Raw genomic sequence first — 17,932 nt, forward strand, 5'->3', positions numbered from 1 at the left:
CGCGTCTTTCCACCTAAATGATGCCTTACTAGAGAAAAACCACAAATGCAAGAAATGTAATGGAAATGAGATTTTTGGGGAGGTGGAACTCATTATTTAAGCAAACACTTAGGTATCTGAAGATTGGGTCACTGTCTTTTTTTTTTAAAACTGCAGACTGCTGCAAGCAAAATCTGGAGTTCCAGAGGAGTAATCTTCATGGTTTCTAACTGCAAGAGAAGTCTATCATCCCCTTCCTAAGAACCTTTTGTAAGTGACCAGATAGCAACTTCAAAGCATAGCCAATGGTAAACATAATCCTCCCAACCCCGCAAAATACAACTGCTTGTTATACTCCAGCTCATGCCTCTATGAAAAATAAAACAAACTATAGGAAAAAGTTGGCTTAGAACTGCACTACTATTTCAATATTCTCTGCACTTCCATTTAACTTGGTTTTCATGGGGTTTGCCCTTTATCATAAGATGAAATACACTTATCTTCTGAAATCCTAGGCTATGGAAGGCCTTTAATTGTAATAAATGAAATCCTTGAATGAAAGTTTCAGTCACTACAGCTTAAGATCTGTACGAAGAACTAACAATTATTTGCTAACAACAAACATCAATTACATCCTTCAATTGCAAGGGAATTACTATACTGTAGGGATATGACTTAAAACCCATAGGTCTGTGAAGAAGCTTAGAACTGTTTCTTAAACTAAACCTTGAGAGTGAGCCAGAGGTAACTGTATAAGAACGATAGCAATACAGTTACTGCAGTTATCAGGGAAAAACAGCTGGGAGTTCTACTCTGGCAGCTTGACACTGCTGAAAGCGTGGTCCCACCTTCCCTCTTACACTCCTCCCAGTCACACAGTCCTTCCCTACCTTTGTGACAATTCTAGCACTAAGGTGACATTCACTGACTTGTTTAAATACAATAGATCATTTTTAAAAACCCTAGAGCCCCTGACAGCTGACTTTCTTAGTTAGCAAAGTATTCTTCCAGACACAAACTCTCAGTCTAAGTCACTCAGGAGTTCTGACAATTGTTGTTCTAAATTGTGTCAGATATTTTTTCATTTAGTTTGCAATGCATAAGAACCTTACCACTTTGATTATAAGTCATGAACACAGAAAATCAAAATATGGAGTTTACTACCTTAAAAATAGGAGGTGAGATTCCAAAAAAACCAAAGAAATCCCAGCTGTGGCACAGGCTTTCTCTCATAATAGATCCTACCCCTATCATTACTGTCTAGAAAGTCTCTCCCTTCTCACTCCCACGTCACCCACTCTTTAGTCTGAATTTCATTTCCTCGCTATCTTCTACACTCCAACATACAGTTCATTGGGAAGTTCAGAGCTCTGAAGTGAACACACATTAGTTTGAAACCATTTTCACCCCAATATAACCGTAAGCACTATTTTGTTCAGACATTCACATCGCAGATGAAAGCAAAGCTTTTCTTAAATGTATTTTGCTTTAATAACTCAAATTGTCACTAATCCCATAAAAACCTTGTGGTTGTGAAAGCCTGGTCAGGAGTGGAAGGGAAAAGAATCATGACATGCCACATCATTTAAAATCTTCAAACCATTGAGACTAACTAAATAAACTACCAATGTCAACAGGTTTCCACAAGGAGCAAATCCACTTGCCCAAATTAGATTTCAGAACAGGGATTAATTACACTGATTCAAAGTGTGCACAAAAAGAAGAACAATAAGAACACCACTGCCTTGTGATTACCTATTCATTGACCTGAACTAGATTTGGTTCAGGCAAATATTTAACAAAGGTAGGACTGCTCTGGAAACTGATCATTCTCATATACAGCACTTTGTGTTTGCAAAAGACAAAAAAAAAAAAAAGAGATATTCTAATGTCTTACTGGTAAACTCAAGAAACACAAAATGGAGTATGTCAATTATCTGCAGAATTACTGCACATTGATCACAAGTCTTCCTCTGTGTCTCCAGGTGATGAACATCTCTAAATGAAATTAGAAGCTGTACATAGGGCCAGTTTTTACTAAATAACACAATGTAAAAAAAGCCCTGAACACACAGGTGACAGCTATTTGGTTTGCAGAGCTATAGAAACTTAATTGATCTTAAGTTAAACCTGCAGGATTTCCATTCTCTTTCCTGATATCATTATACACATTATTCCCTTCCAACAGCCTGAATAGAAAGATACTTAGAAGAAGGCATCTTCTACAACAACACATGCACTGGACGAATCACACACATTTAAGATCAGAAGCAGCCTTGCCATCCTTAGACAAAAACCAAGCCAGTGTCACATTGTTATTTTTTATCTTCCAAGCTCCTGTATTTTCGCTTTTCTCATTTTATTTATAGAGTGCAGTGCTCTTCATATGCAGAATCACTACAGAAGACCTTAACTGAGTAGAAGGGAAAGGGTGTTCCACTTCAGGTAAAATCTAGTGAAAATACATAGCTCATAACTTTCATAGATACTAGCAAGCCTAGTTAATAATTAGACTACATTGTCTAATCATCATCTGTGTGTCATTAGACATTCTCGCCTCATTAACATTTTTATATATTTATCAGTACCATTTTCATCTAGTCTCTGAAATTATATATTTACAGCAGTAGGAAATACAAACACACATACATGTACAAGCCCTATGAGGGGAAAATCTGTGATCCAAAGGTCAATTAATTCAGGGTCTGATCAGCTAAAGTAAAAAAAAAAACAAAACAAAACAACTTTAAATTTAGAGAAATCCTTCTAAAGACAAACTCACTCCATCTACCTGCTCTGCATGCAAGTCAAGAGAAGAGCAGCCCATGGCACTAGCAGAGCAAATATTAAGGTGCCAGAAAAGTACTAATGCAGTATTAGGAGTCTTAATCCCATGTTTATGAAACTAGCCATCAAGACATCAGAATTTGGATATCTGAGCACTCCAACTGTCAAGCAAGAGTAATGATTATTAATACATAATTAAAAGAGAGAGCACTGGTGATAGCAGCAGGCACTAGGGATGGATACTGACCAAAAGAATGTTAAAAATTAACACAGCTCACTCTTCTATGTCTCCGTACATACTCTCCAACTTGCTCAGCATCTTGTCTTCATTAGCTTTTGTCACTGTGCTGGATGAAGTAAAACTAAAAAGGGCAATAATGACTTGCATAAGCCCAAGTTCCAGCAGAATCACGTGAAACTGAGAGAATCAAAGAGATCCTTTTATTTTTAAGTGAATGTATATGCTCCCGGTCACAAATGTTATAATTTTGATTGATATTTCACTGCAAATGGTTATCTATTTGACGAATTAATGAATAAATCAGAACCAGATTATACCCTTGTCTTTACTATGTCTTTTTCTATTTAAGACCACTTTAAAACCTCACTGATCTTTCTTTTCCTTAGTACTGAGCTTTAAAAAGATTAGACGGGATATAGTGAGTACTAAGTGAGGAAAATATGTCTAAAGGCTAGCCTTGCCAAAAAGCTAGACCTACAAAGAACAGAAAGCAGAGGAGAAAGATTTTATAGAGGCTGATACTGACAGGCTTCTCTTGAAGGTTTCACCTTCCATATCATGTCCTACTCAATCCAAAACCCAAGATCTGCACATTTTGGGTAAAACAGAAGTCACTTAACTTTGACTTTTTTATTAGAAACAGGGTTCCACACTGTAAAATGATCCACTTGCAGCCAACAGTCCTTTCTTCCTCAACAACAATATCACTTGTTGTCTAATCTCTGAACTTCAAAATCAAGGATCTAAATGCAAATGTGTAAGTTGCTCTACTCTGTTCATGACTGAAACTATGGGCATCTCCTACCAACACAGTTTAGAATAGCTCAGGCAGGTGGGTGGAAGGCAGGCATTATCAGTTTCTAAATGAGAGGAGTGTAATAAAACTTTTTAAAACGAGAACAGCATATTCACATACTGCCAAGTTTTAGAAAACGATTTGAATAACCAGCGTAACGAGATCTAGTATCATGTTTCCTCAGAGGAGAAAACAAAATCTGCCCTTGATGTTTTACCAGGAAGTTTGTTCTATGCCCCAGTATAGTAGAAGTAGAAATTCCAGGCATAGCTTAAGGGCTGGTCATATGAAACAGGGCCTCGGTTTCTTTAAAATGCTCTTTCTTAGTTTACTCCAATTCTTTCTATTAAGTGTAATTCACAAGTCTTATGAAGAAAAAGATCCTTCAACTGCAAGGACATTCAAGTCCTTACTGTATTCTTCAAATGAGAAAGAAATAGGGAAAAAACACTTTTCCCTTTCCAAAACGTGACCACAGAATTAGTACAGGTAACAATCAAACCAAGTTCACAAAGGGTTGCCTAAAACCTTTAAAAAGACTCAATTTATGAGACAGTAAAAAGCAAACATCTAAACAAACCAGAATACTCCCAAGCTAGACTAGAATCATGACTTGTCTACTTCCTCTTCTGAGGCAAGCACATGCTTCCAAGTGCTTCTATAGTTGGACAAAGTACAGTTACAATAATCAACTGAGGTAATATTCTCCTCTAGGTTATGCATACGTATCTGCTCTCCTTGGGTGTAAGGGCACAAAGGAAGCAACTACCTTCAATTAGACATAAGGACAGCAGACTGATAAAAATTAGAAGATCACATGAACATAACTGAATAGTGAAACACAAGGGCTTAAAAATAAACAGCATCAGTGATAGCACTCCCAGAGGGGCCACCCTTACCATTTGCAAAGGGTTTTCCTTCTGCTCCAACCCTACACCCTTTACTTTGCTTTTAAGCAGAAATCAAAATGGTTTTGCTATAACATGAAAAGCACTTCACTACAGTTGAATCTGTTTACAACTTGGTTTAAACAGCTTAAATTTTAAAAATACTTCTGTTTATATGTTATCATGGACTGACACTAACTGATAACACTGTTGAGACCTGAATTATGTAGTGCATATGCTGTAAAACAGAAGATTCATTTATTTTGTAAATCTCTCACTAAAGGTATTTTTCAAGCAGTTCTAAGGCAAAGCTTTCTCTGAAAGAATTAACTTAAATTTTACAAAAGAAACATCATGTTGCTTTACTACCTGTCTCTCTCATCCTGCCCTTAACTTTCCCAAACCATTCTGAAACTTAGAAACAAAAAAAACCAAGACAACTTCATATTTCAGGTCTGTTTCACCAACAAAGAAACAGAACTTTATGAAAGGAGAGAAAATTGATGGAAAAAAAATAAGGTGATCTAGCTTAACTAATAAATTTATCTATATAATCTTCTCTCAATCTCTCTTAAGACCCAAAATAACTGTTTAATCTGTAAGAAGCTTTCAAAGTTATCAGTCAGAAGTCTCAGTTATTTTCCATCGCAACATCATCTCTCACATGTACTGTATCAGTTCTCTGTTTTAAAGACAAGAAAATTCACTTTGGATTAGAATGCTGCGTATCATTTCAATGATCACCTGGAGGTGAACGCATGTAGTATAGTGATTAAAACTGTCAGCCCAACCACAAGTAGGAATGCACACTAAATCTAGTTCAGATTTAAATGGCCGTCACAAAGAACAATGTAACAGCAATTCAATTAGAACTGCTTTGGTCTTTTACTGGAAGAAGCAGAAAAGAATTTAAATTTGTTTTTCAAACAAGATTTTTTTTTTAAAGCATGCTCAGAACCTGAGGCAGCTTGCAGTTCATGTTTCATTCCTAAACACCTCTGCCTTTTTTTCAGGTAAATACAAGCAATATCTAGATCTACTGTCATTCTCTTAACACGGACTGTCTTCTTACAAGCACCAGTTTGGATTTCTCTCAATTTCTCTTTGAGAAGGATGAGTGTCAGGGTAGTAGACACCAAAGAAAACCAGAAACTCACTAAAATAACCAATAATATACTGTAAGGAAAATGGTCTAAAATACTCCAGCATCTGATTTCTTTATAAAGGCAAGTTTTGCTGGGGATACCTTCTGAAGCTTCAAGGGTAAAGGATACATCACAAATGACAATGAATATCCCAATTGCTACACCTATCTTTCTCTGCACCACACGCAGATCTGAAGTTCGTTTGTCAATTTCACATTAAAAAAACATAGCTACTAAAACAACCTGAATTCTTTGATATTGGAGCAAATTACATAAAAGAATCCTCAAACACTTCTGCTTTCATCTGCATACTATTGCCTCACAAAGTCAATACATCCTACTCGGAAGCAGGAGAGTTAACAGCTAGAACTTGTCCATGTTACCAAAATAAAGCGGTGGCACCAGTGTTGCCATTCTGCCGTGTTTACAACAGGGAACACAGTTCAGTATATAAACCTTCTGCTACAGTCATGCATTATCGCTGGGAAACATTACTTCAAGGCATGGCTGTACCCTGACAAGACAAAGGGAGTGAACCCTCGTCAAGCGCTGCAGTAGCAGTGGCCTCATCGGGAATCGGACCCCCAGACAGAGGGGACACGCTCCTTAGAGTGGACTAAACACAAAGACTGGAAAGAGGACTATGCTACGGAACGGCTGCCAGAAGGAAAAGCCTCTGACGGGAGGGAGTCCCCAAGGCCCTACGAGGACGAAGGTCTAGAAGCTGATCTCAGCGATAAGGAAACCAAAGAGGCTGGCAGGGTCCGACTGGAGAGGATAAGGAATACCGCCGGGGACAAACAGAGCAAGTAAAGATTAGTGAAACGGGCACTCCTGCCCGAGGTCCGAGCAGGTGCCCTACCAGCTGGAGCGCGGAAGCGGCTCTGTAGCGCCGGCCGGCAGCACCGGAGAAGGGGCGGCGGGGCCGGGCAGCCCTCGCAGGGGAGCGCCGGGGTCCCGGGACGGTAGCCTCATACCCCAGGGAAGGAACGGTGCTACCGTCCCAGCCTGGCCCCCAAGCCCAAGAGCTGGCCCCCGCCAGGGCCCGGGGCGGCAGCGCGGCGGGGAGAGCCTTCCTCAGCGAGGCTCTCACAGGGGCTGGAAGCCCCTCGGGCAGGCAGGCCTGCACCCGCCTGGGTCCTCCGCGCCCCTCTGCCTCCTCCCCGCGCCACGGCCACCCGGAGTCAAGGGGAGCGGCGGGGCCGCCGCGCCGTGCCGCGCCCCGCCGTCTCGCAGCGTCCCGTCCCATCCCACCGCTACCGCCGCCTCCGCATCCTCCTTTCCGCCTTGCCCGAAGCGCGGGCTCCCGTCCCCCTCACCGGGCACAGCGGCGCAGCAGCTCCTCCGTCCCTCGACCAAGATGGCAGCCGCTGCGAGCCCAACCTGAGGCAGCGACTTTACAAAGTCGGGCGGGACCTGCGCACGCGCCGAGTCTCCCGGCGGTGGCGGGCGTGCGCTGACTACAAGTCCCGGCGTACTCTGGGCTCGGCGGGGCGGCGCTTCCGTGGCGGGGCGGCGCTTCCGTGGCGGGGCGGCGCTTCCGTGGCGGGGCGGCGCTTCCGTGGCGGGGCGGCGCTTCCGTGGCGGGGCGGCCGCGGGCTGACTACAAGTCCCGGCGTACTCTGGGCTCGGCGGGGCGGCGCTTCCGTGGCGGGGCGGCGCTTCCGTGGCGGGGCGGCGCTTCCGTGGCGGGGCGGCGCTTCCGTGGCGGGGCGGCGCTTCCGTGGCGGGGCGGCGCTTCCGTGGCGGGGCGGCCGCGGGCTGACTACAAGTCCCGGCGTGCTCTGCGCGCGGCGGTCATGGCTCCTAGAGCTGGACAGGGAGCCGGGAGAGTCTGGGCAGCCGCTCGGCTCCCACAGAAACGGTGTGGGCCGGGTCCTTGGAAAGAATTGTGTGTATATACACGCACATAGATATGTATGTTTGTGTATGTGTGTACATACACTCTCATAAAAAAACATTGACCGTCAAAGCAGCGCTGCAGGTTAGGCTAATTCTCTGGAACTGCAAGAATACCCTAACAAACAAACCTACAGCCATCCACGGTGATGGGTTATCACAGTAACACTTATCACTGGGAATTTCTGACCGCACTGAAGGGACATGCTGGGTAACACGAGTTTCTACCACTCAAACAACTGGGACATCACTGGTGCAGACTTTGTGACACACAGTACTAATGTGATACACGGTTTTAATGTGTCCACTGATGATACTCAAGCTATTGATATTACTTCACCTTTACATAAACCTTTTCTTATTCTGAATGTATTTTTTCTTAACCAAAATACACTATTCCGTTAGGCGAATGCACTGCCTCCTTCAACAATGAGGAAGGAGAGTGGTATTCATGCACTGAAAACAGAGAAAAGACTCCTTAATTTTCAGGGAGTAGGAGAATATCCTCATAAATTTTTCAGGAAAATTATCTACTTTTCAAGTGCAAAGTTTAGCATTTTTCTTACACCCATAAACTCCAATAAGAATGATCCCACAGCTGCAATTAAGTAAACATTTCTGTTGATGAGGCCTAAGCAAGAGAACAACTCAGATTGGTTTCACCTAACAGAATAACAAACATGTTTCAATGCTAATTAGCCATCTGCAGTTATGGTTGACCAAGGTATATATGCACAAAACTTCAGGCACAGGAATCACTTTAATTCTGGCACAGAACAAAATATGCTGCTCACTTAGAGCCTGTGAGTGCTGAGAAGTCAGAAGTGGGTGACTTTGTCTGAAAGGTGCACATCCCTGGGAAGAAGGTTTGAAGCCAAGGTTACAGACCAATATAAGAACCAAACAAATTGAATGAATGAAATAAGTTCTGGTGGTTTGCCATGTTTTTTCTCTAAAGCTTTTCTATGCATTTTTAACTCTTTGTGTTCCTTCACAGATGTTTGACCACAAATACATACATTTACAGTTCCATATTTAAATGGTCCATTCACATTAACAACAATAAAAATGAAGTCTGCAAGCCTTACTTAGCAGAAATTTCTTTCTCATGCATCACCTCCATAAACAGTCACTTCCCCTCCATTGCTTCAGAGTACAGATTCTTCTCCTAGCAGGACAGTTAAGCTCAGGATGACTTCAGCTGGAGTTCCATAGCTGCAGAGCCACATTTCCTTTATAGTGTATTTGTTCTGTCTCCCAGATGGTACATACCATTGGGCTTGTTTTTGCAGATTGCCTGTGGTTTGATTCCCAAAACAGCAGGAACATTGCAGCTAGGTGTACTATGACCTTTTACCCCAACTGCCTGAATTAATTTTAACTTTAGTGGAAGTTCAGTGTTTGCAGGAAGAAGCTGAATGCTAACCCCAGTGCACTTATGTGAGATTCCTATGAAATTCAACAGATGTGGGCAGTGTGGACATTTGAAGTCTCTGATTTTGTCTTACTGCTTTTTAGGTTTCCAAGGTGAAAGTTGTTAAAGCAGATATAAATTAATAACTTTCAGTCTCTTTTTTTCAAGGACACCACATGAGCTGTCCTCAGTGTTATCATTTTTTTTCTCCTTTTGTAATTGGCATTTCAAATAAGTGACTGTTGTTCAACCCCAGCAACCATAATCTCTTTATTTTTCAGCTTCTGATGCCTCAAGTCAAGTTCCACTGGTGCTATCTGCTCTGTAAAATTCATGAGAAAAAGAATGCATTCCAGGTGCATAGACTACTGATTAGCTTATGCTTGCCAAGACAAGATGAAAGTGGAGTAATCCACATTCACATTCTTTCAGATATCATTTTCTCTGTTAAAAATCATAGCCTATCAGGGAACTGCAACAACAAATAAGGAATTAACGCCAGAAGAACATGGCAAGCAGAGATTAATATAATTGAGTGGCAGAAGAGTTACATATCAAAAAATTTACCTTTCCATTGTTTGCTTATTTAGGGAAAGGAGGAGACTGCTTGTGTATTTTCTTTTTCCCTGTGCTTTCTACAACTACAGGTAGTCAGGCAGGGTGGAATTTCCTTGCTATTCCCTGTCATAACTTTCTTTTGTCTAGTAAAAACCCTAGCAGATTAGGAAAGTTTGCTTACAGCTGTGCAGATTGGTGTTGTACAAAGGCTTTTTAGGAAAACTGTTGTCATGGGTTTGTGTGAAGCCATTTCTGGTAACAGGAAATGAAAAGAAAAATAACAAGTGAGTGAAATAAAACCCAGGAAAGACAAATGATGCACAGTGCGATCGCTCACCTCGTGCTGACTGATGCTTGTCATTCCCTGATCAGTGATCAGCCACTCCCAGCTATCTTGCCCCCAGGCATGATGTCATATGGTATGGAATATCCTTTGGCCAGCTTAGGTAAGCTGTCCTGGCTGTGTTCTCTCCCAACTTCTTGTGCCCCTCCAGCCTTCTGTCCAGCTGGCAGGAGAGAATCCAAAAAATCTTTGATTTAGTATAAACAGTGCTTAGCAACAACTAACACCATCAATGTGTTATCAACATTGTTCTCATACTAAATTCAAGTCACAACACTGTACCAGCTACTAGGAAGAAAATTAACTCTGTCCCAGACAAAACTAGGACAACTTGTTGAGTGCTTGATGACCCATATAGTGATTTTTCTTTCCTCATATCTAATTGCTATTTCACTTGTAGGAACTTCTACTTCTTGTGCTTCATCCTGTCTATGTACAGCTCTTCAAAGAGTATGGCTCCATCTTCCTATCAGGCAATCGTAGACTTTAGACAAGGATCCTCCTTTGCCTTTTCTTCTCCAGGCTGAACAGAACCAGCTCTCTCTGCATCTCCTCGTACGTCCTGTGCTCCATCCCTAATCATCTTGGTGGCTCCCCCTGGACTCTGGTACATCAATGCCTGTCTTATACCAGGGAACTCAAACCAGACCCAGCACTAGCAGATGGGTTCTTACCACTGGAATGTAAAGGGCAAGGTTCCCTTGTCTCACTGGGCTGGCTGCACTCTTGATGACACAGCCCTGGATTCAGTTGCCTTTGTCACTGGGGCACCTGGTGGTCTCCTACTAAACTTGTTTACCAGGACTCCAGAATCTCTTCCACTAAATTGCTCTCTAGGCAGTCAACCCCATGTCCTGCTGAATTGGGGTTACTCCTCCAAGACACAGAACTATCTTTGACTACCTGCATTTGTCTTTCTTGAGTTTCCTGAGGTTTTTGTGCATTCTTATGTAGGACCACACTCTTCTAACACTATGTAAGTCAACAACATAAAGCTAGTATTGGTTCTGAAGCGACCATAGTGACCATCTCTCTGTGGAAGCGATTTTGATAGTGTGTATGCTTATCCATTTTAGACACAGCTTCAAGCAAATATCACAAAATGACTGTTAAATATTCATCAGATGTCATCAGCATCCGTTAGCTCCTAAACTATTTTAAATCTTTAACACTGGCTTAACATTTCTGTCTGACTTAAGGCTTTGTAAAGTTGATGCTTTATAAATGCAGGAATATTTTGTTTTCACATCATTTTTTTTCACATCATTACTGGATTTCAAAGCTCTTTATTTTAAAAATAGCCATATTTATAAGTCTTCTTGAGCTTTTTGTTAAATAGGTAATTATTGCAGCAAGTGCTTATATTTTAAAACCAGATCACTTATCTTGAAGTTGTCATCCCTAGAAAGAATTTTTACCATGCTGCTTTGTTATCTGAGTCTGAATTCATAATTTCACTTGTGAAGATAACAGTGCAGTGTCAGAGTGTATCGATTTCTAATTGACTTTAAAATCAGAATTGATTAATTTGACTTGGAATTTAGACAAATATCAGTCATAAAAGATAAATTACTTCCTGTTATCTGGAGAAGGGATGATCGAAACCCTCGGGTCAGTGAGAAGCTATTATTTCTAAGTAATCTAATTAAAGGCAAAAATGAAGACATGGCTATTTAATTAATTACTCGATTGCTCTACAGTGCATAATCAGAGAACTGGAAGGGAATGATTAGGTGTCTTGAGAACGGAAATGACACAACCAAGATATGTGTATGTCTTAAAGGAAGGATAAGATAGTGGGAAAATTATTGTTCTCTTCCCTGCACAAAGACTGAACATCATTTGCCCCTGGGACTGAAGAATAGGATATGTAAATCTGCTGGGGAGTTTTCAGGAAAAGACAGGACATGCTGGTGCAGGAGAGGTGAAACCAACAACACATTTTTTAATGGCTCTGTCCAGCTCTTGTCTACACAGAGACCTTGCAAGCAGCCTTCAGGTCAGCTGGGCCCATGGTGAGACAGTGTGGCAGGTATGCAGGATACTCACAGGCACCACCTGAGTCCCATTTACAGCTTTGCTCTCTGCATGCTGCATCTAAGACTCTTAAAAATTGCAAACACACATATTTGCTCAGTGTCAGCATGAGCTGGAAGCCTGCTTCTGACAGCCTTTTTAAAAAGGGTTTTTAAAATGGAGATACTGTGAGAGAGGGTGCCTTTATTTTGTTTAGACCCAGGTTTATTCCCGCCTCACCTTGATAACTTCCTTCATTTAGAGTTGTAAATTATATACATCAAAAAGCCTGAGTCATCCCCTGAGTGGTTTATCTCCTTGCAAATTGCTTTGGAATAACTCAGCTTGCATTTCAGAGCAGAAAAGATGCTGAGAAAAGCTATGTAATGTCAAAACTGATACAAAGGTAGAAGGTTCAATTTCAATACCTGGGGCTTAATCCAAAGTTAATCAACTGGTTTCCATTGTGAATTCTTTAAAAGTCTTTATTGGCTTCAGGGATCTGTGCCTTCTTTACCTTATGTAGTCCTTCATGGGATATCCCAATCCCCTCCACTAATAAGAACACACCCATCTAAGCCATCAGTCCTCTCGAGTAAGAGGTCGAGTTGTGAGTTTCACTAAGTCTGTCTCAATCCTCAGAGCTGTATTATTATACCTCTGAACAAGAACTCTGAACCAAACCTCAGGCTTTGAATATCTCTTGCTAAGGAGTAATCTTGCTCGTTCACTCTGTTTTTTCCAGCCTTGAACTAAGTAATTGGGCAGCCAAATTGCAAACTTAAGGTGAGTAACAGCAAGGGGCAGGAAGGTTGCTGTACCAGTCCCATTGCATGCCATTAACATACCAGGTGCAGTGCTCATAATTTTCCAGACTGGATGAAGGTAGAATTTCTTTGGTTAAACTTGCTCTACAAGGCTCAGGGCTTGGTCCTTACTTCAATGTTATTCTCATGCTTGCTACAGCTGCAAGAGGGAGGAGAATATGATGTTGTACTGACTTACCAGCAACTTAGAGCCTCAGGCTCTCAGGGACTGAACCAGCCTCTTAAGTAACATGCTGGCCCCAGGGTTCCTCTAAGAAGCAAACCTGGCGTTTCTTCACTTGTTGGGAGCATATGGAAAATAAAAGACAAGAGGTAAAATTACTCCAAACTTTCCTTCACAGCAGTTCATTTATTATCTTCTAGCTCTTGCTTCAGTTCATGCCTGCACTGAATGTACAGACAGCATGTTCACAAGTAAATAATTCATAGTGTTCTTGCAACAAAAACATAGCTTCCTCTTAACCCCTGGACCAAATGTACTCCTCCCAAAAGGCAGCAGCTTGATTATATCAGACTCTCATTTCAGTATTGCTAGTCCTTCTTCACAGGGAAGTCAAAAGGCTCTCTCTGTTCTCTGTTGTGCATTTACATGGGAAGTGAATGGTGCCATAGACACTAAATTGGGACCTGGTAAGTGCAGCAGCTTTTACTGAGGAGAGGAAAGGAGAAAGTTATCTGCAGTGCATCTGGAATTTGTTGAATTTAATATCTGGATCAAATCGTGTTATCATCATGAATGCAAATGGTTGCTACAGTAATAGAAATGTTGCTGTGAATTGAGATAGTATTAACTGAACTAGATACCCAATGGTGTTATTCTGTACTGCTGCATGAGACGATGGCAGGAAATCATATTATGAAGGACTGTATGCTAACATATGAGGCTATACATGTCTCATCGAGTTCATGCTTGAGGCACGTAGGGAGAGTTTACTTGCAGCATGAGCTGTAACACATTTGTGAGTACTGCAAGTGTATGTCTATGCTACTAGATTAAAAGGCAATTTAAGGCATGAACAACAAGGACTCTACTCCACCTGGGACCCCTGCTAAGATAAATTAGTAGCATGAGTCATCCAATGTGTCTCTAAGAAGGCTGCTGCAACCTTCAGCTGCTAGCTGGGGCCCTCACAAGCTGTAAGGCTAGAAAGCAAGCACTGCACTTAGAAGATGATGTGACTGCATCACTGTTACAATCCTCATTAGCCACCTTGTGACATCTACCACGAGAAAAGCTAACTGGATCATCAAACACCCAACACTGCACAGAATGCCTCCTGCTAGCTGAAACAGTAGTTTCAACACCTTTTTCATCTGCATCATTCAATATAACGATTCTTCTTTACCCCTCATTAAGCCTTATTAAGGGTAAAACAACACTGGTTTCCTAATTCAGGGTGCTCCTGAATACTGAGACTACAATACTGCAGTGGCTCACAAGCAGAAATTAATACATTTTTGCAATGTGTATGGAAGTCTGTGGGAAAGTGAAATCATTGTCAACCGTTTACAGCTAAGGGCAAAGTGAGGTACAGAATATAACATCAAATGTTCTCATTGTTTGTGGTTACCACTTTGAGACATACAGGATTTGTTTTGTCAGAGTATTTGGCATTGTGCTGCGTTTTCTAAGGTCGGTAATGTACTCTGGACTTCAGTCTATGCAGCCTGGCATAACAGCGGTCAAAGAATAGGAAAGAGCAGGGAAGGCTTGTCATGGGCATCTAGAAAATGAGTATGCAGTTAATGATCATTCACACAAAGCCTGTCCTAAGGGTCTGAGCCAGGACCACAAGGAGATGATGTGGCACAGGAGGAATAGAACCCAGTTTTCCATGTACCAACAGCACTGCATCTTTTGTCAGATGATTCTTGTCACTTTTTGATACTGATCTTCTACCTGCTACGACAAATGAAGCCCTGTGAACAGCAGCCTCATTTCTGTACACTTCTAATTCATCCTTGGCACAGATTCAGCACACTGCCAGCTGAGAATCCTGTTGAACAAATCATGGGCATTCATATAATGTACATAATATATAAACTTGCCCAGTCAAGCAACTAACTGGTTTTGTATGGAGTGCCTGTGTAAAGTGTCATCTCTATTATACAGAAGCTTTTCCTAGTCTTGAAATCTCTAGTATTCCCTGGTCATGCCAGTAGTGTCAGTCTTTTTAAAATATGTTTTTGAAGAATTATCATATTCTTCTTTTTAAAAAAGTGTGGGTTTTTTCCTGAGTTTCACAGCTTTTCAGTTACTGTGACATATTTCCATTTTGTGGAGGATGCCAATGTTGTTTTTGCAGAATGTAGCTATATTTGTGGGGCAGGATGTAGCTGCCAGGATATGGGGGCATCTGTGAAATAGAGTTGTGTTTGTGGGATGAAGTTGTGTCTATGCAGCTGTGGGGTGGGATATAGGTGCCAGTATATGATGGTTGTGTCTGTAGAGTGTAGCTGTGTTTGTGGGGCAGGATATAGCTGCCGGTATATGATTATATCTGAGATACAGCTGTGTCTAAAGGATGTTACTATTTTTGTAATATATAGGTTGTTTGTGTGAAATATAGCTGGTTTTGCAGTATAAAGCAGGTGTGACAGGGATTAGGATACAAGGGGGTCTTAACATTACTAATAGTGGAAATCAATCAATGTGTCCATGATCAGCATATACAATTAAAAATCTTATCACAAGAAAGAACTAATAAATCCAAGGGGAGGGTTTGAGATCTAAAACAGCTCACAGGAACTGGAGTTGTCCTGGGTAAGCCGTACAGCTTGGAGTACCCAACTGATGGGGAAACCAGGGAGCAACCTGGCAGACAGGCACAGGGAATAAAAAGCCAAACTTTGTCTCTATCAGGTGCGCCTAGTAGCTAGGACACCTGCTCTTGCAAGAATGCTTAATAAAAGTGCTTCACTGCAGAGTCTGACCTGAGTCTTTCACAAAAAAAACCCCCTTTGTTTGTTTCTTACAGTTTACAACTCAGAACTTCCCTCCTTGAACTACTACTGTAAATGAAACAGTCACAGGATGTATAACATGAATAACATCCTGTTATTTTTTTAATGTACTCTGTTAGGGAGTGGGGTTTTGTACTCTTTTTATTCTTTTCCTGTTCTTTCCTCTTCACTGCATCCTTTTCCCTCCATTTTGTGCCTATCTTGTGCCACCTGGTGTCCCAAATCTACCACTGACAGCAATAAGGAAAGGGCCAGGGTGTATGAGTAGTCAAGGCACTGACTACTTATATGCTAAGGGGTAGTACAATATGATGCTATGAGGTATTAATCTCCTAAACCAGAAGGCCAGGGCAAATCATGCCACTAGTATGACTTGTCTTCAAGCACTGCTTATGCACTTACAAAGAACTGGGAATATTTTAAGTAGCACTGGTGCACCTTCACGCTAGGTGGAGCTGATCTGTCCTCATTTAATAAATATGGTCAGCTCCCACCATCCACTCGTTGCTTTAGCTGTAGTCAGGTGCTGGTCCCTGTCAGCCTTCACAGGGAAGTATGCTTTGAGCTGAAATTAGCGGGAGTTATATGAAATAATGTCTTTGTTCTGTCCTCGCTCATTAATTTAGGAAGGATGTTTTATGTGTAGTGGTTGTTGGGGGTTAGTGCATAAAGATGTTGACTACAACCGACAAACTGGTGTTGGTTTTGCTAGGGAAGCTGTGAGTTGACAGCTCACACAAGGCACATTTGGAGAGTTTTGTTGCCGTTAGGTCACACTGTGTAACACAGAGCTGTTGGGAAGTCCCCTCTCTGCCTCGGTGCAAAGTGGTTCTTGGTGATGTAAACCAATTAAAGCATGACAGATATGCATAATTCTGTTTTAGGGGAATGGACATGTTACTCCTTTGAGCACCTTTTGATTTACAGAACTCCCTGGTATGGTATCAGGTGTAGCAGTGTGCCTGCAGCATTCCAAATATCAAATGCAAATGTTACCACTTGCACAGCTATTGCTGTATGGCTACAGGTTTCCTGCTGAGACTTCTGTGTTTCTTTATAGACTGTTCCCTGTAGGACCAGTCACTGAAGATCTGCAACTACTCAGGTTACAAATACTGAACCTCAGTTACAGGCAGCACTGTGAGTTGGGGTCTTCAGGTGAACTCTGCACTGAGAATCACTTCAAACTTTGCAAAATAACTCAGTGAGAATTTCTGGGTAAGGATGAGGAAATCCTTACTTTTAAAATTTCACAAGTAAAAGGATTATAACACCCTGGTTGCAAAATTCACCCCAGTTTCTGACCAAGGTTTATGAAAAGTGTATTTCAGATGGCAGAATAGGAGTGAACATGTGCGTCACCCCTTGCCAAGGCTGAAGTAGGGCTCTACCTCCTGCGTGTGTGTCAGGCATTGGCTGTGGCTGGGGGCTGGGGCCGGCAGGTCTGACTGAGCTGTTCTTGCCTGCACCTGGCAAACTGGCTGTACGCTGGAAAGAGGCACAGGCTGCAGCCAAGTCCAAAGTCCAGGCAGATAAGGCACCTCAGGCACCACGCTGCAGCTCTGTCTGTGTGGCATCCCACCAGTGTGCTGCCTCACAGGCCTGACAGGCCAAGCTGTACCCTGCCCTCAGTCCAGCTGCAGCCGAGGGTCTGTACATCACACACTAACTGCTTACACTAGGGAACGCATGGGGTCGTTTGGGAAGCCTCCCAGGAGAGCGAGATGGGTTGGGCTGCCTGGTCAGTGCTCACAGTGACCCACACGGCCAGACCTCGTATGGAGACCAGGGCCTGTCGTGGCACAGCCCTCACCCGCTCTGGCCCTGTGCGGCTGCAGGGCCTGTGGCACTAGGGACCAGTGGGCACCAGAGTCTGTCCTGCCGTGGATCTGGGGCTCACTGTGGTCTCAGGGGCAGAGCAGGCCTCTGGAGCCTACCTTGGCGTTGGCGAGGAGAGCGGGAGCCGCAGCTTCTGGGGGGCTCCGGGGCCGATCGGGGCCAAGCGGGACGCCGCGGAGGCGGCGCGCGCAGGCCGAGCCCCCTCACGCGCGTAACGGCCGTGCCGCAGCGCGCGCG

At 42.6% G+C, this 17,932-nt stretch overlaps 1 protein-coding gene and 1 long non-coding RNA gene across 4 annotated transcripts in view; both read right to left on the minus strand.

Moving 5' to 3' along the window:
• The window catches only part of ITCH (itchy E3 ubiquitin protein ligase), a 55,529-nt gene extending 48,289 nt beyond the window's left edge, over positions 1–7,240 (minus strand). For 2 of the 3 annotated variants that reach the window (XR_009819827.1, XM_062008801.1), the window contains exon 1: positions 7,155–7,240. The gene's annotated coding sequence lies outside the window, so the exon portion shown is untranslated. The remainder of the gene's footprint in view (positions 1–7,154) is intronic. The other variant, XM_062008802.1, reaches the window with a different exon arrangement.
• Positions 7,241–8,475: 1,235 nt separating this feature from the next.
• On the minus strand, positions 8,476–17,892 carry LOC133626940 (uncharacterized). Its single transcript, XR_009819848.1, has 4 exons — positions 17,794–17,892; positions 13,071–13,169; positions 10,044–10,212; positions 8,476–9,958 (listed from the first exon to the last, which is right to left on the minus strand). It is a non-coding gene; the product is annotated as an uncharacterized LOC133626940 (long non-coding RNA).
• Positions 17,893–17,932: the final 40 nt, after the last annotated feature.

The sequence above is a fragment of the Colius striatus genome, chromosome 16 (genome assembly GCF_028858725.1).
Source record: "Colius striatus isolate bColStr4 chromosome 16, bColStr4.1.hap1, whole genome shotgun sequence".
Lineage (NCBI taxonomy): Eukaryota > Metazoa > Chordata > Aves > Coliiformes > Coliidae > Colius > Colius striatus.